Source organism: Balaenoptera ricei, chromosome 4, assembly GCF_028023285.1.
Source record: "Balaenoptera ricei isolate mBalRic1 chromosome 4, mBalRic1.hap2, whole genome shotgun sequence".
Taxonomy (NCBI): Eukaryota; Metazoa; Chordata; class Mammalia; order Artiodactyla; family Balaenopteridae; genus Balaenoptera; species Balaenoptera ricei.
The window spans coordinates 36,340,830-36,362,435 of NC_082642.1; the positions used below are offsets into that span (position 1 = coordinate 36,340,830).

At 41.0% G+C, this 21,606-nt stretch overlaps 1 protein-coding gene across 1 annotated transcript in view; it reads left to right on the plus strand.

Annotated features, from left to right (window-relative positions):
• The window catches only part of LOC132364607 (ubiquitin-conjugating enzyme E2 E2), a 360,874-nt gene that overhangs the window by 122,245 nt on the left and 217,023 nt on the right, over positions 1-21,606 (plus strand). The window lies entirely within an intron of this gene.

A 21,606-nucleotide genomic window follows, 5' to 3' on the forward strand; every position in this document is an offset into this window, starting at 1 on the left:
TACAATTAAAAAATACGAAAAAATACATAGGGAAACAAAAGCCATAACAAAATGAAAATACTAATGAAGAGACCACTGACAAAATTAGTCCTAACACAAACGTTATTTCTGTTTAATACCAGCATCTATCTATGTGCTCATCCTGTCAAAGACTGGTTTCTCAACAAATACAAGGCAAGTTCAATTAGACTATGAAGTGAAACTGGAAATTATTCACATCTCATGAAATGAATTAAAATGATGAAGAACTGCTGAGATCACATTCCAAGCCACCAATAAACGAGAAAGCCAACAAGGATGACAACAGAATAGTTCTTCCAAGTGACTTGACTGTCAGAGGACTGAGAGAGGCCCTTGGAAAAATTGATGAAGCACCTTAATATTTTTTGTAAAAATGATGTATTTATTATACTGTAAAAACCAAATATGCAGTAAAAAAATCTAATAATGTGTTGTCAGGCATACAAAAAATCATGCCAATAAAACACTCAATTTTCACTATCCTTCTAATTAGAACACTGTTTCAGTTATAGTAGAGATTTTCTTAACTGAGTTAAAATCAGGTTATTTTTCTATTCTTTGGTTTATTTTTTCACAATTTACTCTGTTTTATCCTAGTTTTCAGTGATTGTACTTTAAGGAGCCTTTTCATGGAATTATCCTCAGAGAATAAGTATCTACTATATATGAAATAAAAGTTTGTATAAAAATTATTAAAAATTTAAATTACATAAAGTGATACAGACGGTTCTCTGTATTACCCTTGCTTAATGCTCAAATAGATGATTTTATATAAAGTGGTTCTGTGGTTATAGTATAAAGAATATCCAAAAATATCTTCAGTTTATAAAAAGGAATTTCTTCTGAGGAGTTCAAGTTGATTCCTACAAAATTTACAAATTGACCCATCTAGAGCCTGAAATAACTCTTAATTTTATTTTTCTTCTCTAGCAAAGACTCACAGACTAAAATCCCAGAGGAATGACCACGGTAAATCCCAAGCTAGTAATCTTTCCAAATATAGTTACACCTCATTTATCCGACACCACTGGAGAATGAAGTATTAACTGGAAAATCCACCATGATTCTGAAGCTGGTCTTGACCACTTCCTCAGGAAGACTTCATTGTTCTTGATTCTGGGCTCCTTAGTAGTATCTGTAGAACACACCCGATAACAATAATATTGTATTTGAATTATTTGCTTATGTGTTTATTGAACCATTACATAGCAGACTCTTTGAGGACGAAAAACATGTTTTTTACTCATCTTTGTGTCCACAACACTCAGTACAGGTCTGGCACACAGTAGAAAAGCAATTAATCTCTGTCACATAAGGAAGAGGGAGGTAGGGAGGAGGAAGGACTCAGACTTTTTTTTTTTTTAACAGAAATCTTCTCAATTACAGCACTCTCTCCTTTTTCCTAACAGAGTGAACTACACATGCTTGGTAAACTTTTTTTGGACGACTGAGGGCCGTAGTTGGGAACACTATCCCTCTGTGCTATAATAAAGATGCTTTTCAGGCTCTTCGGACTCCTAGGTTGATCTTTCCAGGAATTCATAACTGTGGCGGAATGAAGTGGGGATTCCCCTTGTAATTGGCAGGAGGAAAAACCAGGTGCCTAAGGATGTGACACCAGCAACCTTAACCCGGAGGACAGTCCTGGACCCTAGTGCGGGCCTGGTTCCGCGGCAGCTCGGAGGTCTTCTCTGTATTCCCACGTTCAGAGTTCAGAAAGTTAGTTCATGTTTAATTCCACTATCTGTGTTTCATAAAATTTCCCCTTCTAACTACATTGGAATTCCAAACTTTCAAAGTGTTGTCAAGAGGCAAGTATAATTTTTGAATTAATTAAAATGCTTAATTATGTAAAAAACCAAAAACATCTTAGTGTTGACTGAGAATTACCCAAAGATAAAAGCGTGTCATTTTGCAGGTGTCCGGAGAAGGGCAAAAATGAAAAGTTCTGTTTCTTAAATAGTAGTTTTTAACAGCTACAAATGTTTATTTTGTAGATCAAGGTCCATTTCAGATATGCTACATTAAAGCAGTTTGCAAAGTCCACAGATAACAGTTATAAAGGTCAAGAGAAGTTATTTTAGAAATTACTTGTCATTTAATTCCAAAAGGAGGGAATGACTAGATATAGTGCTTTGTTTTCTCGGAGAAGGAACTTGCCCAGTAGGCTACCACCAGCCCATCCATGCCTGACTTAGGCCCGAGGAACCGAGGTCATCTCTCCAGGGTGCACGGCCAGGTTACAAGCCCACCTGTGTCTGTCCACACCCGCCAAGCCTGCCAGAATTGTGTTTCTCAAAGCAAGTACTACACTTGAGCTGGCAGGACCAGTGCTCTGCCACTACCTGTGGGAACACCACGATCCTGAAAGAGTGCAAGAAACATGAGCAAAGGCACAAAAGTAGTAATTTGTCCAGAGTCTGTGAAAAGCAGCAAAGCATGAGCTCTGAAAGAAATGTGGGGCTGACCATGATGAATAGTGTGGAAGAGGCTGAAGGCAGAGTGGGGTCAGGTCCGGCTCCTTCACCATCAGTTCCTTTGTCCCTGGCACTCCCACCCCCTCCCAGAGTGCAGAAACAGCAAAGCAAAAGGAAAAGAACAAGCACGAGGGTTCAGATTTTGCTTCTAAAATTTAGTGTCCTTGGGCAGTTTATTGACTATATCTGAGTCTCAGTTCTCACAGGGTTACAATGGGATTAAATGAGATATTGTGTGTAATAGGCAGGGTATTGTGCCCAACATAGGCAAGCACTCAATCCAGGATGGTTTGTGGCACGTTAACTTAAAGCATATGATGTGCTTTTTTGCTTTTCTTAGAGACAAATGATTAGGTATTTAAAGACCTGTTTTCAGTTCCCTTGTGATATTCTGACAGCTACTTCGACATAAAAGAGATAGATGTAAACAAAACGAAAGTGATCTTGTTGTAAGCAAGACATTGTCTTTAACCATATAATTTAATAAATCACTTTGTAATTTATAGTTATAGAACAGGTGTATCAATTTGATTCTGACAGACTTATGTCCTTAAAAAAAATCCTAAAATACAAGCGTCAACTATTCAGTTTTTTACAAAGGTACTTACCGATCCTGTCCATGGAGCTATTCAAAACTCATTTTCACCCCTTCTTTTAAAGAGGTTTGTTATATAGAATATTTTATCACGACAAACGTATTAGATGTTTCCACACTAATTTCATTGGCAGAGCTTAGCGAATTTTATGACCCATGGTACACAAAACTTGTTAAAAAAACTTACTGTTTATACTTTGCTCTGAGACATTGATTCAGCAAGGCAGAATAACTACACTATTGTATACCGTATGGGCATTTTAACAGAGCTTTCTGTAAAAAACAGCTAGTAGCTAATTCAGAACCCCACAGAACAACAAAAGCCTACCGGAGTATATAAATATTTTTCCAAGTGGTCCTGCCATTAGTTTTGTGTCTCCTCTTAAAACAGATTTCTTTCTTTCTTTGAAGATGCAACAGTTTCAGAGGAGGACTTTCTACCTAAGTATAGGTGACATATGTTTAGGAATCAAGAGTCAGGCAGTGGTGCTAGAGTCATATCACCCCCCCCGCCCCCCCCCCCCCCGCCCAGAGATAGAAACCTTCGGTGTCTCTAGTTCTTTTTCGTTATCTCTCCATTCAGTATATTTATTTTCTGAAAATCGTCCCTGGTGATTGAGAGCACTCATGTAGAATTAATGGCTTTAATGGAAAGGCCATGCTCCCAGACTCCTCAAATCTCTTCGGAATGTAATTTCACGTATACAATTAAAACAGATAAAAAAATCCTAAATCTGCCTGTTATAATGGGTACTATTGGGACTTGAAAAGGAATCAAATACTTAAATATTTTCTGTGGATATGCTTGCAGTCTCATTTGTGTGTGTGTGTATATATACATATATACACACACGTACACACTTCTCCGGGTACTGGCATTCTCAGGACTCAGTAAATGAAAGCTGGCCCTTTAGAGGAAGGAATTAAGTAAGTGATCAGCCAACAGGTAAGAAAAAAAGAGCTTAGGGTAACAAACACTGTACAGTTTCTTGCTTCTCAGAAGTCCGTATCAGCACATCAACTTTTCACTGCCCAAGCAAGGTGTGCTGATGACTTAGTATTTATCCATTCTGGTTCCCTATTCCTTCTGGTCCATAGCAGGATTATGCTTTCCCCCTCCTTGCAGTTGAGCAAGACCGAGAGGACAATTTCTGGCCAGTGGGATTTGGGCCAGATGAAAGCCTTTAATTGCTAATTCGAGACTCTCCACTCTCTCCTTCCCTGCCATGGTGGTCATGGTAATAAGCTCAAAGCAGCCTGGATTACTAAGCTACTGACGTAGGAGTCATAGCCCAGGAGAATCACTCTGGTACACAGTCTCTATGTGCAGTGAGAAATGAAACCCTTGTTCTGTGAATTACTGAAGTTTTGATGTTTGTTATGCAGCATAACTTAGCTTGTCCTGATTGATAACAGAGATTTAATGTTTGTTTTTCCTCAGAGGGCTAGTTCCGGCAAGCTACTTGGAGTTTGTGTGAGGTTTACTGAAAAGGGGAGATGAGTCTCAGGCAAACATTTTACAGAGTAAAGGGTACTGATGAGGGTAGAGGAAAACTTTTAGGGGATATTCAAAACAAAGATGAGGTGGTGAAGTCAAGGAATATACTTGGGTATAGGAAGAAATGAAATAATCCACAAAAGTAAATTCTGGAGAAGAGTTTTCAGGGCACATATGAAAGTGAAGAATTTGTCTACAGTCCGTGTCAGTCTGACATGAGGATGAAGTCTTGTTCTAACCTCACATCCCTCTTTGACTTCCCTAACAGCACCTAACCACAGACGCAGTCTGTGCAACTCTTGGGGTTCATTTTTGAGCAAGCATGCAATATTTGTCTACTTCACAACCAAGATTTCTTTGTTAACAGTGACTCTTGCTCTGTAGGTGGCTGTCTAGCTCAAGCCCTTGATCATCTGACTGCACTGGGTATATTCCATCCTGTTTCTTTACCATCTTCCTGGGTTCTGACTCACTGCTTTCGCCCGCTTCTAAGGACAGTCCAGAGACTACCTCTGCCACTCAGAACTGGCAGCTTCACGCGTGAAACAAAAACTTTAAGAGGTGGCAGAATATCTAACAATAAAATTCAGAAAGTCTTAGATCATTTACATGAGAGCTAAAAAAATTTTCATGTAGTTGTAGAGGGTGCATATTGCTTACACTGCTTTATATGGTTAGTAAACAGAGAGACGTAAATGATAGCATGATATTTTTTATCCTTCAAAGGTAATGCTGTAGAAAAAGGAGGAGTCATAGCGTTAATCATTGAGTACAGGTTTTATAGATCAGGAATTTTAATTTCTGTGGGGATTGTGACAGTATTATATAGTTTGATGTTTTCTAGCATCAGAGGTCTAAATTGGCCAGTCCCAATCAAGGGTGTGCAAAAAAAAGTAACTTTATTTTCTGAAGTGATCTCTTTCTAGTTCTCAGCTGCCATTCCCAGTCATGGTATAAAACACACAACCTCGCCTTTTAAAAAGGTATCTCAGTATCTTCTTACTTGAAACACTTTCTTTTGACCAATTATTCAGTCTGTAAAAATTTCTCCTCCTCTCTAGGGTTCTCCTCCCCCTCTTAATCAGGATGGCATTTGAGTACAGGTGAGGCATGCCCCCTCTTGCTGTGCTTCCTGTGATATCTTACACGGGCTTGACCCCTGGGCCTCCATCCTGTCCTCACTGAATCCACGGGGTCAGTAGGAAAGCTGTGTCAGGGGCTGCAGAGGCGTGCCGTTCTGTCTGTGTGTAGGAAAGCTGCACTCAGCTGCCTTCCCCTCCCTCTGGAAACCAAGTCAGTTTTAACCCTGCAGTTCCCTAAGCACCTCCAAACTCTTTATCAGCACCTTGAAATTCTTGGTTGCTTTCTCTGCACTACCCAGGAGTTTGTAGAGTCCTGCAAAAACTACCCTCTGGTCCACCAGCCGGGAAAACCTTCCTCAGACTTCATTCCTCTGTCCGTTACTTCTGTGCCACGATGGACACAACACTTTGTCCCCAACAGGACTTTCTGAAAGGCTTGCAGTTTTTGCAGGCTCTTCCCCCAGAGAAGCCAAGCGACAGCCTGAAAATTTCGGGCTTACCCTTTAGCTTTTCTGAGCATCCTGTCTTGTTCCACCTCTTAGTGTGAAAGTCAGGGAGGATGAAGGGAACTTGGTCCCTCCTCAGGACTGCCCCACGTTAGGCTCATCCGCTCAGAATCTCTGTGTGCCCCAACCCTTCTGGACCTGGAAGGTGTGGAATTTTCTTTGCAAGGTATTTGGAATTACTCTTCTCACTATGATTATAATACAGTTAATCCTCCAAATTTGTTTTTTCTTATGTAAAAACTAAGCTTTGGAAGTTCTTAGAAAACCTTTTAACCACTTGAAAGCCTGTCTTACAAAGCTTTGAACTTAAAAAAAAATCTATTTTCAAACTCAAAGTTAAGCTTCCCTGTTGGTAGGTGGCAATCCCGAGCAATAAGTTTCAGCCTTACAGGTTACTTAAGAATAGTCCTAATGGCAGGAGGGGGAGAGGGGCCGGGGTGGGAGGTGGAGTAAAGAGAGGGGACTAGCATGACTGAAAAAGAAAAGGTCGCTGGATAACGTTTAAGAAGCTACTATATTATCCTCAGTGCTAATTGGCCATCAGAGAATGGTACCACTTCAGGGGAGCGGAGCCTCTGATTACAATTCTTTAGTACCCACAGTATCCAACTGTGGTCTCATATGTAACTTAGTTTTCTCCTTCAGGAAGCAGGTTGAGCCAGAAGTTTTCACGAATGAACCAAGTGTTCCAGATTATAATAAGGAAGTAATAGCGCTTTCTCCATAACTGTCCATGGCTCTATGATGAGTAAAAAAGTAAAAGAAACTTACAGAAAACATGGATAAATTTTGTATTTTTCTAGTATTGTGAATAAAATTCTCTTGGTGCTAAAGAACACCGCTAAATACAGTTTAGGGGTAGTATTTATATAAGAGAACATCTTATTAATTAATATGCAGTACATTACAGTCTTTAGTGAACAGTGAATGCCTTTATAAGTGTATATACTTTTGTAGCTAAAACTTCACCAGCAGTCCGTCAAAGCAGTATCATGTCTCCACCAGTGGACTGCTTGCAGGTCTTTGATTGCTAAATACATTTCACTGAAAGTTATGCCTTGATAGTTGGGTAAATGGCATTTTCAACCTATGTGTGATGATAGTATCTGAAAGCAAAATCTGGACCCAGTAGGTTAATTATAAGTGAAAGGTACTAATCTTTTATTATTCTAGGATATTAACAACTCATCTAAAAAGGCATTTGGCAAATGTGGGACAAATTTTCACATAGCTGACTATTTTATTTTAGTCAAATAAAGAATATTTGTTTTGTCTAACACGAGGCTTAACGTTTGTTGCAACTCAACAGGCTGCCGGTTTTCTTTCACTGTCAATTATTAGCTTTAAAATAAACACATAGTTAGAAACTACCTTTTAAGGAAGAGGGAAACCTGGAGTTAGCTAGGCTTAAAAATTATAAGGGAGTAGAATGCACCCCAACAGAACAATATATGAATCACACAAAACTGCTTTCTGTTACAGCACCTTGATCAGTTACATCAGCAACAGCTGAAAACCATTAGTTGGTGCTGGCTGCTCTTCCTGAGATGCTTTCCTTCCTCTTGGGCATCCTGACATCAGTCTATCACTTTCCTACCCAAACAGTGCTTGGGGCTCTGCTATCTTTAAATAATTGAAAAGAATGAAAGAAAATATTTTATTTTATTTTTTTTTAATTAACCCATTAACTTTAATTAATTAATTAATTTATTTATTTTATTTTTGGCTGTGTTGGGTCTTCGTTTTTTCTGTGCGAGGGCTTTCTCCAGTTGTGGCAAGCGGGGGCCACTCTTCATCGCGGTGTGCGGGCCTCTCACTGTCGCGGCCTCTCTTGCTGCGGAGCACAGGCTCCAGATGCGCAGGCTCAGTAATTGTGGCTCACGGGCCCAGTTGCTCCGCGGCATGTGGGATCCTCCCAGACCGACCAGGGCTCGAACCCGTGTCCCCTGCATTAGCAGGCAGATTCTCAACCACTGCGCCACCAGGGAAGCCCAGAAAATATTTTAGTAATCAAAATGAGAACATTGGTATCTTGTTTATATATTAATCAAATGTGCAGCAGTAGCTGCTCAAAAAAGGATTTTAAAGAAAGCTTTATAAAGGTAATTTAAATGCTTAACATGACAATAAAAACAACCAATTTATCAGTTTAGCAATCTCTACTTTTTGATGTCCATAACCTTAACTTTTATATTTATTTTATTTTATTTTCCACACTGCGCAGCTTGCAGGATCTTAGTTCCCTGACCGGGGATTGAACCCCGGGGCCATGGCAGTGAAAGCACTGAGTCCTAACCACTGGACCACCAGGGAACTCCCTGTAACTTTAATTTTTAAAATTTCAGTGACTTGTATTATTCTTCTACCCATTTTCTTACAAGACTATTAACTTTGTGAGTAGTAAGTGCTGTTAAGATGGAATTCAAGCTCATTTTTAGTTACATTTTAAAAAGTATTGGTTTAGAAATGCGACAGATTTCTGTATATTAATTTTGTATTCTGCAACTTTGCCAAATTCGTTGATGAGCTCTAGTAGTTTTCTGGTGACATCTCTAGGATTTTCTATCTATAGTATCAAGTCATCAGCAAACAGTGACAGTTTTACTTCTTCCTTTCCAATTTGGATTTCTTTTATTTCTCTTTCTTCTCTGATTGCTGTGGCTAGGACTTCCAAAACCATGTTGAATAAAAGAATGGGCATCCTTGTCTTGGTCCTGATCTTAGAGGAAATGCTTTCAGTTTTTCACCATTGAGAACGATGTTGGCTGTGGGTTTGTCATATATGGCCTTTATTATGTTGAGGTATGTTCCCTCTTTGCCCACCTTCTGAAGAGTAGTTATCATAAATTGGTGTTGAATTTTATCAAAAGCTTTTTCTGCATCTATTGAGATGATCATATAGTTTTTATTCTTCAGTTTATTAATGTGGTGTATCACATTGATTGATTTGCAGATGTTGAAAAATCCTTGCATCCCTGGGATAAATCCTACTTGATCATGGTGTATGATCCTTTTAATGTATTGTTGGATTTGGTTTCCTAGTATTTTGTTGAGGATTTTTGCATCTATGTCCATCAGTGATATTGGCCTGTGAAGTATCAGTAAGAGAAATTAAGGAAACAATCCCATTTACTGCTGCATCAAAAAGAATAAAATACTTAGGAATAAACCTACCTAAGGAGGCAAAAGATTTGTACTCTGAAAACTATGACACTGATGAAAGAAACTGGACATGACACAAACAGACGGAAAGCTATACTGTGTTCCTGGATTGGAAGAATCAATATTGTTACAGTGACCATACTACTACCCAAGACAGTATACAGATTCAGTGCAATCCCTATCAAAACACCAATGGCATTTTTCATAGAACTAGAACAAAAAAATTTTAAATTTGTATGAAAACACAGAAGACCCTGAATAGCCAAAACAATCTTGAGAAAGAAGAATGGAGCTGGAGAAATCATGCTCCCTGACTTCAGACTATACTGCAAAGCTACAGTAATCAAAACAGCATGGTACTGGCACAGAAACAGACATATAGAGCAATGGAACAGGATAGAGAGCCCAGAAATAAACCTATGCACTTATGGTCAATTAATCTACGACAGAGGAGGCCAGAATATACAATGGAGAAAAGACAAAACTCTTCAATAAATAATGCTGGGAAAACTGGACAGCTACATGTAAAAGAATGAAATTAGAACATTCTCTAACACCATATACAAAAATAAGCTCAAAATGGATTAGAGGGCTTCCCTGGTGGCGCAGTGGTTGAGGGTCTGCCTGCTAGTGCGGGGGACGTGGGTTCGAGCCCTGGTCTGGGAGGATCCCACATGCCATGGAGCGGCTGGGCCCGTGAGCCACGGCTGCTGAGCCTGCGCGTCTGGAGCCTGTGCCCCGCAGCAGGAGGGGCCGCGATAGTGAGAGGCCCGCGCACCGCGATGAAGAGCGGTCCCCGCACCACGATGAAGAGTGGCCCCCGCTTGCCGCAACTAGAGAAAGCCCTCGCACGAACCGAAGACCCAACACAGCCAAAAATAAATAATAAATAAATAAATAAAGTAGCTATAAAATTAAAAAAAAAAAATGGATTAGAGACCTAAATGTAAGACTGAATACTGTAAGACTCCTAGCGGAAAACATAAATCGCAGCTATATTTTTTTGGATCCGTCTCCTAAAGGAAAGGAAATAAAAGCAAAAATAAACAAATGGGACCTAATTAAACTTAAAAGCTTTTGCACAGCAAAGAAAACCATCAACAAAATGAAAAGACAACCTACTGAATGGGAGAAAATATTTGCAAATGATATGACCAATAAGGGATTAATACCCAACATATATAAACAGCTCATACAACTCAACATCAAAAACACAAACAACCTGATTGAAAAATGGGCAGAAAAACTGAATAGACATTTTTCCAAAGAGGAAATGCAGATGGCCAACAGGCACATGAGAAGATGCTCAACATCGCTAATTGTCAGGGAAATGCAAATCAAAACCACAATGAGATATCACATCACACTTGTCAGAATGGCTATCATGGAACAAAAAACCCACAAATAACAAATGTTGGTTAGGATGTGGAGAAAAGAGAACCCTGGTACTCTATTAATGGGAATGCAAATTGATGCAGCCACTGTGGAAAACAGTATGGAGGTTTCTCAGAAAACTAAAAATAGAACTACATATGACCCAGTAGTTCCACTCCTGGATATATATCCCTCCAAAACACAAAAACACTCATCAGAAAAGATACATGCACCCCAGTGTTCATAGCAGCATTATTTACAGTTGCCAAGACATGGAAGCAACCTAAAAGTCCATCGACAGAGGAATGGATAAAGATGATGTGGTACATATATACAGTAGAATATTAGTCAGCCATAGAATAAGATTGAAATAATGCCATTTGCAGCAACATGGATGGACTTAGAGATTGTCACACTAAGTGAAGTCAGACAGGGAAAGACAAATATCATATGATATTGCTTACGTTTGGAATATAAAAAAAAAATGATACAGATGAACTTATTTACAGAACTGAAACAGACTCACAGACTTAGAGAACAAACTTATGGTTACCGGGGGGACGAGCGTGGGGGTGGATAGATTGGGAGCTTGGGATTGACACATAAACACTGCTATATGTAATATAGATAACTAAAAAGGACCTACTGTATAGCACAGGGAACTCTGCTCAGTATTCTGTAATAACCTAAATGGGAAAAGAATTTCCAAAAGAATAAATATATGTACGCGTATACCTGAATCACTGTGCTGTACACCCGAAACTAACACAACATTGTTAGTCAACTATACTCCAATATTAAATAACAATTTTAAAAAATAAAGAAGTATTGGTTTTTGTAATAGTTACTGGGGTCAAAATTCTGAAGAACACTTTACCATGGTATTTTTTAAGCCACATAAAGTAAATGATACATAACAAAATGATAAAGACAAAAAGCTGTGTTGGATCTACTATGCCGAGAACTGCTAAACTCTCTGCAGCATTGTCTTCATTAACCTGTGTTAAATTTTGATAGGCAATAGGAGTTTAGTACGGGGCGTCCAGAAGACGGACCCCTCTCAGCCATCAAGACCTCACCGACCTAGCCCTCCCCGCCGTGTAGCTGGAGTGTCGTTCAGCCTTCTGTTTGCCACAGCCAGAGCTCCACTCAGTTTCCAAAGGTCAGTTGCAACTTAGTGCAGTTTTAGGCAAGTGGTCTCCACATTCAAGTGGATCGCAGTCGGTTAATCTCTAGTCAGAGGCAGAACTAGACCTGTGCGAGCGAGGGCAGCCATGCTGACAGACACCTTGTGCTTAAGGGCGAACTTCCCGCCCCTGCTTCCAGGATCTCATGAGGATGTTGTTTCTACACTCCAGGGTTGCGGACTCGGCGGAGCGTCTGCAGCTGAGTTCAGAACAAGAAGACCTCACATAGGCAATGTTTTTTTGTTTTTGTTTTTGTTTTTTTTAAATTTTATAGCTACTTTTATTTTTATTTATTTATTTATTTATTGGGCTGTGCTGGGTCTTCGGTTCGTGCGAGGGCTTTCTCTAGTTGCGGCAAGTGGGGGCCACTCTTCATCGCGGTGTGGGGACCGCTCTTCATCGCGGTGCGCGGGCCTCTCACTATCGCGGCCCCTCCCGTTGCGGGGCACAGGCTCCAGACGCGCAAGCTCAGTGGTTGTGGCTCACGGGCCCAGCTGCTCCGTGGCATGTGGGATCTTCCCAGACCAGGGCTCGAACCCGTGTCCCCTGCATTAGCAGGCAGATTCTCAACCACTGCGCCACCAGGGAAGCCCTAGGCAATGTTTTTTACTCTCCCCACCAACTTTTCTTTTACAGAAAATTACTTCCTCATTTAATTCATGCATCCTCTCATTCATGAAACATTTATGCATCACTTAAGTGCTAGATGCTATGGTATATGAAATTTAATATTACAGTATCCACACTCAGAGGAGCACAGTCTAGAGGAAGAGACAGACATGTGAACAAACAATTGCAGGACTTCCCTGGTGGTGCTGTGGTTAAGAATCCGCCTGCCAATGCAGGGGACACCAGTTCGAGCCCTGGGCCGGGAAGATCCCACATGCCACGGAGCAACTAAGCCCGTGCGCCACAACTACTGAGCCTGCGCTCTAGAACCTGCATGCCACAACTACTGAAGCCCGTGTGCCTAGAGCCCGTGCTCCGCAACAAGAGAAGCCACCGCAATGAGAAGCCTGCACACCGCAGGCTTTCATCTTTTCACTTATTTCTTGCAGTGGGATCCTGCAGGAAGCAACTCAGAGACAGTGGGAAGTGATGGTAGGAGTGGAGGTGATTATACTCACTTACGTTAAGACAAACAAAAAAAGTTCTAGGGCATTAGCTTGCTTCATAACGTCTGCCCGAAATTACATGAATGACTAAGCACGAAGAGTTTTGTGGCTCTGAGGCTTTTTTATATGTATGAGCTTTTGGTTTCTTTATTACAGACAGCAGGAGTTGGCCAACACGTAACCTCTGGGAAAGTTTTTCCGGAATGTTTTTTTGACAGGTTTTTAAGTGTCTCTGAGGTTGAAAAGGGAGAGTGAGCTGGTGCCTCTGTTGTGAAATGTCAACAGCCATTGAGAGGGAATGAAACTCTCTGAACCAAATAAATCAAAGCACTTATGTTTGAAGAAAAACAGGTTGAGCAACATCAATAACATGGTCAGACACCCCTACATCGGCAGCTTTCTGATAAATCAGAACTGGAAAGAAAACTTGTGGAGTAATTAGCATAGTAAATCATTTGCCAACTTAAAGATTGTTCATTTGAAAGCTAGTTTTGGTTGGTGTTTCTGGTGTTTAGATCTGTTTTTAAGTATAAAAGCAAAACAGTGTCCTAAGCCCAAACTGGAAACTACTCAAGTGCCGCAAAGGTAGAGTGGATGGTTTATGATCGATTCACATGTTGGATTACTACACAGCAATAAGAATGCATAAACTGCAAGTACGCAAACGTGGATGAATCCCACAAACAACATCGAGCAACAGAAATCGGACGCAAGAGAGCGCACGCTGTGTGATTGCGTTCGCGCAGGGTCCCGAGCAGTCCAGGTTCATCAGCGGTGCTGGATGTGCCTTCTGTTTAGAGGGGGCGGGAGGCAGCAACTGAAAGGGAGCCTCAGGCGCTGGCGGTGTTGCTTTGCTGGTCTGGGCACTGGTTACACAGGCGTGTTCACTGCAGACGCATTCTTCCGCCTGTACACTTCCACTCGCGCACTCTTCTCTATGCATGTTGTGCTTGGCAAAGGGTTACCTACAAAGTGATATGCCTGTTCACTTCAGAAGAGTTTTGGAAAAGCAGAATATATTACCTGTTTAATCTTGCCTCTTGCTTTTATTTTCATTTAACGCTAAGCTATAGCATATTCCCATGTCATTTAATACGTTTCATTGAAGGAACTTTAATACCTTCATTATTTTAAGATATTTTTGAAAGTAAGGAAATATTCATTGTATTCACTCACACATATACAAGTAGTAGGTAGGGTTGTAGCATAAAAACCACAGTTAAAAATCTGAGAGAGAATAACTTTTCTCTCCTTTTTCACGTTAGACCAGAAGGCTTATGCTGCTAAATGCAAAAGCACCATTCCCCCTACACAGCAACAGCAGTGATGGGAGAAAAGTTCTCCGAAGGAAATGCTTCCCTTTTTAAGTTGTCCTGAAATATCAGTTCTTTTAACTGTAAGACCTTGGTTGTTATAGTTTTCCACAGTTCAGAAGTAGGGAAAAGAACATAAAAATGTATTCTTGGCCTTAAAGTTTATTAAGGGAAGTTTCCCCTTCCCTTTTCTATTAAATTCACCTCATCAACTCAGGCTGATGCTAAATGCTAATCTATCTTCCATAATATTTGCAATGAAAAAATATAAATATGTGTTTTGGGTGTCAGGAACAAGTCAGAAATCTAAAAATAAACACAGAGGAATAAATAATAAAGTTGAATATAAATAAATACACTGGTACACTACAGAATTCACTGCGTTCTGCAGCCAGAGGCCTGGTTTATATAATGTTAAAATTCAGTTTTTATGACCATAGGCTGGTTCTCAAAATCTCACAGAGATTAAAATACGTGTTTATAAAGCAATGGAGAATATTATATGTAATCTAATCAGCTAAAACAAATTCTCCGTAATGCCTAGATTTCCCTTTCAATCTAAAGAGACATAAATAGTGTTACCATCAACACTTTTTCTCCCTTACTAATCTAACCAAATTTGGCATTTCAAACCAAATTTGTCTCTATTGTAAACAATAAATTTTAAAAAACATCTTAGGCAGGAAGACAACAAATGTTTATTCCTTTTCACTTCCCTTACTATCAATTATTGTGTTTGTTTTATGGAACTGTATACACATAGTTTTTTAGTCTTTTGGTTTTTTCATACTTTTTACATCATCTCATTGATCCCTTTTGAGAATTAAGATAAAATGATACACAGCAGTGTTGTTTACTTTTCATAAGGAGGAAATTTTGGCCAGATGTGTTTCCAGATAAATAGTGTGATCAATGATTACACTATTAAAATTATTGAGGCATTTTTAGGACAGAAAAAACAGGGGAAAGAAAGGAAGGAAAAGGGCAAAGGTCATGAATTAGAATATAGCTTATGTGCAGGTAAGAGTAGCTGTGCGGGACATAGTTTTATAATGCTGTCTTTCATTTCTGTTCGCAGCTGTCAGCTGGTTTAGATGCTAGTAAAATGTAGGCTTATACCTAAGCTTACCTGTGCTTAAATGTTTAGCTTGTGGTCTTTTACGTTGAAGATAAAGGGCACAAGTAGAAAAATATGTATATTATACATAAACTACCAGGGTTCCTAAGTCCAAAATAAGACCTACGGATGCCCTGCAGGTAGAATCTCAACAGTATAGCTTTGAGTAATTATACTTCAGTTTCCTTATCCATAAAATGGGGATAAGGCTATTACCTAAAATTATAAAGATTAAATGAGTTCATACATATCAATCACTTAAAGTAGTGCCTGGCACACAGGAAGTGCTCTGTAGAAGTTCACCATCATTACTACAATTGACCTCATGACTAGTAAGACAGTTTGTGGCTTCTAGCATGCCTGTAGTCCTGCTGCCAGTATTTAATGCCGCAGTCTGTTGGAAAAATGGAACTTTAGGCTATTAGCAAGACTTACGCCCCCATCCACAATGCAGGGACTCTGCGAGCATGTTATTCTTGGAACCATGGTCCGTATTTCAAAAGAAACACTCATCATTTTTGTGATAAAGTTAATTTGACTTACTCATTTGTATAGTCAGAAGGGTCTACAAATAAGCTAAATAAAAGTGTCCCCCTGGTGTTGCTGGCGGTGAGGAGCTGCCGTGAAAGGTAAGGGCGTACACAACAGAAGTGTAGCCGTGAAAGGTAAGGGCGTACACAACAGAAGTGTAGCCGTGAAAGGTAAGGGCGTACACAACAGAAGTGTAGGAAGTGAGGATGTAGAGTAGGATGGGGAGGTGCACTGCTGGTTAAAGGTAAACGAGTGCTGTACGTATCTGCCCTAAAGGTCCCATGAACCTAAGCATCCTTTTCTCAAGTTCCCACTCTCAGTTATTCACAGGGTTAACACACACACCCACCGTTCCCAGCCCTTAGTCTTCCCTGTTCTGACCTATGTACAGGCCACACGAGGACATTTATTTCCCATACAGGCCAGGAAGGGTTTTCAGGACTAGGGATTTTACGTCGTTTTGAAAATTCTTACCGTGTACCCCTCTAGGATGGTTCCTCAGAAAAACAGTACCTTCCATGTGTCTTGTTTCTCTAACATTTTGAAACACGTATTGTAGTCTAGTAATGTATGTTTATATTAAGGAGGGTTAGGTGTGATTATGTACTTAATAATGACAACCTGTAATTATTTCTGTGATCATCAGCTGTTCAGATTTCGTATTTGTTTTTCAAGAGCTTGACAGGCACTCGCAGTTGCTTGCCACATGTGCCACAACTACTGAGCCCATGCACCACAACTACTGAGCCTGTGCACCACAACTACTGAGCCCATGCACCACAACTACTGAGCCCGTGCACCACAACTACTGAGCCCGTGCACCACAGCTACTGAGCCCGTGCACCACGACTACTGAGCCCGTGCACCACAGCTGCTGAGCCTGTGCACCACAACTACTGAGCCCGTGCACCACAATTACTGAGCCCGTGCACCACAACTACTGAGCCCGTGCACCACAGCTACTGAGCCCGTGCACCACGACTACTGAGCCCGTGCACCACAGCTGCTGAGCCCGTGCACCACAACTAGAGGAAGAAGCCTGCACACCACAGCGAAAGATCCTGTGTGCCGCAACTAAGACCTGACACAGCCAAAACTAAAATAAATAAATAAATATTTTTAAAAAAGATTATGGTGCATAGTAGATGCAAATTATTTTTGCTCAGTTGTCGAAAACCAGTTTATAAGTACTCTGTATTTTAGCTAAAAACTCCATGTAAATAAATATTGACGATTTTGAGCATTGAAACCCTGATTACCAAATACACAGAAATATTTTTTTGTAGAGTAATGGCTCTTCAGAAATTCAGCACAGTGTGTACATCCTTTATTCATTACAGTGTTGTAGGAAATGTGGAGCCTGACAGAGCTAGGTTCGCATGTGGCCTCCAGTATGTTAACTATACGAGCCCAGCAAAACAGTTATGCTTCTGGGCCTCATCTTAACCGCATGTTAAATGTTAAATGACTGACAACTCACAGTATTATCCAAATATTGAAAGATTTTTAATGTTTTCCTTCTTTTTGTCCTAACCCCTTTTCTGTAAATATTTCAATATACACAGTTATTCCCAATAATTAAGAATAAACTAAAACAGGGACTTCCCCGGTGGCGCAGTGGTTAAGAATCCGCCTGCCAATGCAGGGGACACGGGTTCAAACCCTGGTCCTGGAAGATCCCACATGCCGCGGAGCAACTAAGCCCGTGCGCCACAGCTACTGAGCCTGTGCTCTAGAGCCCGCGAGCCACAACTACTGAGCGTGCATGCTGCAACTGCTGAGCCCGCAAGCCTAGAGCCTGTGCTCCACAACAAGAGAAGCCACTGCACTGAGAAGCCCGTGCACCGCAATGAAGAGTGGCCCCCGCTCGACGCAACTAGAGAAAGCCCATGCGCAGCAACAAAGACCCAATGCAGCCATAAATAAATAAATAAATAAAAGATTTACTCTCAACAACTTTCATATATAACATACCTCAGTGTTAATTATATTTATCATGTTGTACATTGCATCCCTAGTACTTATGGATCTTATACCTGGAAGTTTCTAGTACCTTTGACCACCTTCATCCGATTCACCCTCCCCACCCTTCACCCCATCTGGGAACCACAAATCTGATCTCTTCTTCTATGAATTTGTTTATTTTCGAAGTATAATTGGCTTAGAACACTGTGTTAGTTCCTGGTATGCAGCATAGAGATGCAGTATTTTTGTACATTTCAAAACAAATCACCATGATACTTCTAGTTACAATATGTCACCATACAAGATATTATATAATTACTGTCTATATTCCCCACACTGTACGTTTCAAACCCATGACTCATTTATTTTGCAACTGGAAGTTTGCACCCCTTAATTTCCCTCACCTAATTCTTTCCCCTCCACTACAATCTCCCACCACCTGTTTTTTCTCTGTATCTATAACTCTGTTTCTGTTTTGTTATGTTTGTTCATTTTGTGTGTGTGTGTGTGTGTGTGTGTGTGTGTGTGTGTGTGTGTTGGATTTCATAAATAAGTGAAATCATGCAGTATTGTCTTTCAATGTCTGACTTATTTCACTTAGCATAATACCCACTAGGTCCATCATGTTGTTATAAAGATAAGGTTCTGTTCTTTTTTGTGACTAATATTCCATTGTATATATGCAACACATCTTCTTTATCCATTCATCTATTAATGTGCACTTAGGTTGCGTCCATATCTTGGCTATTGTAAATAATGCTGCAGTGAACATAGGGGTGCATATATCTTTTTGAATTGGTGTTTTCATTTTCTTCAGATAAATACCCAGGAGTGGAATTGCTGGATCTTACGGTAGTTCTATTTTTAATTTTTTGAGGTACCTCCATATTGTTTTCCATAGTGGATGCACCAATTTAGAGTCCCACCAGCAGTGCACGAGGGTTCCCTTTTCTCCACATCCTCACCAACATTTATTATTTATTGTCTTTTTGATAATAGTCATTCTGACAGATGTGAGATGATATCCCATTGTGGTTTTGATTTGCTTTTCCCTGATGATTAGTGATGTTGAGTACCTTTTCATGTGCCAATGGCCATCTGTATGTCTTCTTAGGAAAAATGTCTATTTATATCCTCTAGTCACTTTTTAATTGGATTGTTTGCTTTTTTGGTGTTGAGTTGTATGAGTTTTTGGTATATTACGGATATTAGCCCCTTATGGGCTATATCATTTGAAAATGTATTCTCCCATTCAGCAGGTGGCCTTTTCATTTTGTTAATAATTTTCTTCACTGTGCATATTTGTTTATTTTGACTTTTGTTTCCTTTGCCTGAGGAGACATCTCCAAGAAAATATTACTAAGACCGACGTCAAAGGCTGTTTTTTCCCCGTTGTATATTTTTGCCTCCTTTCATTGTGATTTTAGTCTCTATTTCATTTATTTCTGCTTTGATCTTTATGACTTTTTTCCTTCTACTAACTTTGGGTTTGTTTTTTCTTCTTTTTCTAGTTCTTTTAGGTGTAAGGTTAGGTAGTTTATTTGAGATTTTTCTTGTTTCCTGAGGTCAGCTTGTATCACTGTAACCTTTCCTCTTAGAACTGCTTTTGCTGTGCTCCATAGGTTTTGGATTGTCGTATTTTCTTTTTCATTTGTCTCTAGGTATTTTTAAATTTCCTGTTTGATTTCTTCAGTGGTCCATTGGTTGTTTACTAGCACCTTGTTTAGTCTTCATGTCTTTGTGTTTTTTGTAGTTTATTTCTTGTAGTTGATTTTTAGTCTCATACTATTAAGGTTGGAAAAGATGCTTGATGTGATTTCAGTTTTCTTAATTTTACTGAGACTTGTTTTGTGACCAAGTATGTGATCTGTTCTGGATAACGTTCCATGTGCACTTGAAAAGAATGTGTATTCTGCTGCTTTTGGATGGAGTGTTCTATATATATATCTGTTAAGTCCATTTGGTCTAATGTGTCATTTAAGGCTAGTGTTTCCTTATTGATGTTCTGTTTGGTGATTTGTGCATTGGTCTAAGTGGGGTGTTAAAGTCCCCTACTATTATATGTTACTGCCAATTTCTCACTTTGTATCTGTTAACATTTGCTTTATGTATCTAGGTGCTCCTATGTTGGGGGCATATATATATTTACAATTGTTATATCATCTTCTTGGATTGATCCCCTGATTGTTATGTACTGTCCTTCTTTGTCTCCTGTAATAGTCCTTGTTTTAAAGTCTCTTTTGTCTGATATATGTATTGCTACCCTGGTTTTCTTTTCGTTTCCATTCACATGGAATACCTTTTTCCATCCCCTCACTTGCAATCTGTTTGTGTCTTTAGATCTGAAGTGAGGCTCCTATAGGCATTTATATGGGTCTTTGTTCTGCATGGTTTCTTCTGTTGTGGTGGGTTGACTACTGTGGGTGGTCTGGTAGGTGTGGCTGGCCCCTTGTCTGGTTGCTTGCCAGGCCTTGTCTTTTGCAGAGTCTGTTGACCACTGGTGGGAGGGGCAGGTTCACAAGGCAGCTGATTACAGGTCCCCAGGGATCCTGGGGTTAGTGCTAACCCATGGGTGGACAGAGCCAGGTTCTGGGGTTGGTGGTTGTGGGGCTGGGGTTCCCAGATCTGGTGTTGTCCTGCTGGTGGGTGGATCCAGTTCCTGACATGGCTGGCTTCAGGGTCCAGGGTGTCCCAAAGCTGGTGACAGCCCACTCGTGAGTTGAACTGAATCTGGGGCTCTTGGCTGAGGGCTCCAAGGTGTCCCAGGGCTGGTGTCGGCCTGCTGGTAGGCAGGGTCAGGCCCAGAGTGGGGTTCCTGGATTGGTGCTGGCCCACTGGTGAGTGAATTGGGTTATGACTTGGCAGGTTGTAGAGCTGCAGTGGTCCTGCAGCTGGTGTCTGCCTTGTGGTGGGTGGGGCTGATCCCGGGGGTCCTGAGACGGGTACCTGCATACTGGTGGGTGAGGTTGGTCTCTGGGCTAGTGCTGGCCCACTGGCAGCTGGAAGCAGGCCCCAGGGTATCTGACTGCAGGCCCTGGTGACCCTGGGGCTAGCGCTGGCACAGTGCTGTTTGGGACTGCGTCTTCGGCCCTCTGCTGGACGGGGTGGTGTACTGTGGAACCTGTGGGCTTAGGGGTCTGCAGGCAGCAGGCCTGCTGGTGGGTGGGTCTGTGTCCCTACCCACCCAAGGGGTGTCCCAGTACTGGTGCCGGCAGGTTGGTGATCAGGGCGTGGTCCCAGTGTTAAGCTGGAAGGAGGATTCCACAGTGGCACCTGCCAGCACCAGTGTCCACGTGGTAGAACGAGCTCCACAAATGCCTGCCGCCTGTGTCTCTGCCCCCAGGGTGAGCTCCTGTTGCCTCCTGCCTCTCTGGGAGGCTAAGATCAGCAGGTGGTCTGACCCAGGCTCCTTTCAATTTACTGCTTCTGCCCTGGGTCCTGGAGTGTGTGAGATTTTGTGTGTTCCCTTTAAGAGTGGAGTCTCTGTTTCCCACAGACCTCTGGGTCTCCCAGAAGTAAGCCCTGCTGGCCTTCAAAGCCAAACATTCTGGGGGCTTGTTTTCCCAGTGCAGAGCCCCCATGGGCTGTGGAGCCCAGTGTGGGGCTCAGACCCCTTGCTTCTTGAGGAGAACCTCTCAAATTGTGATTATCCTTCCTTTGTGG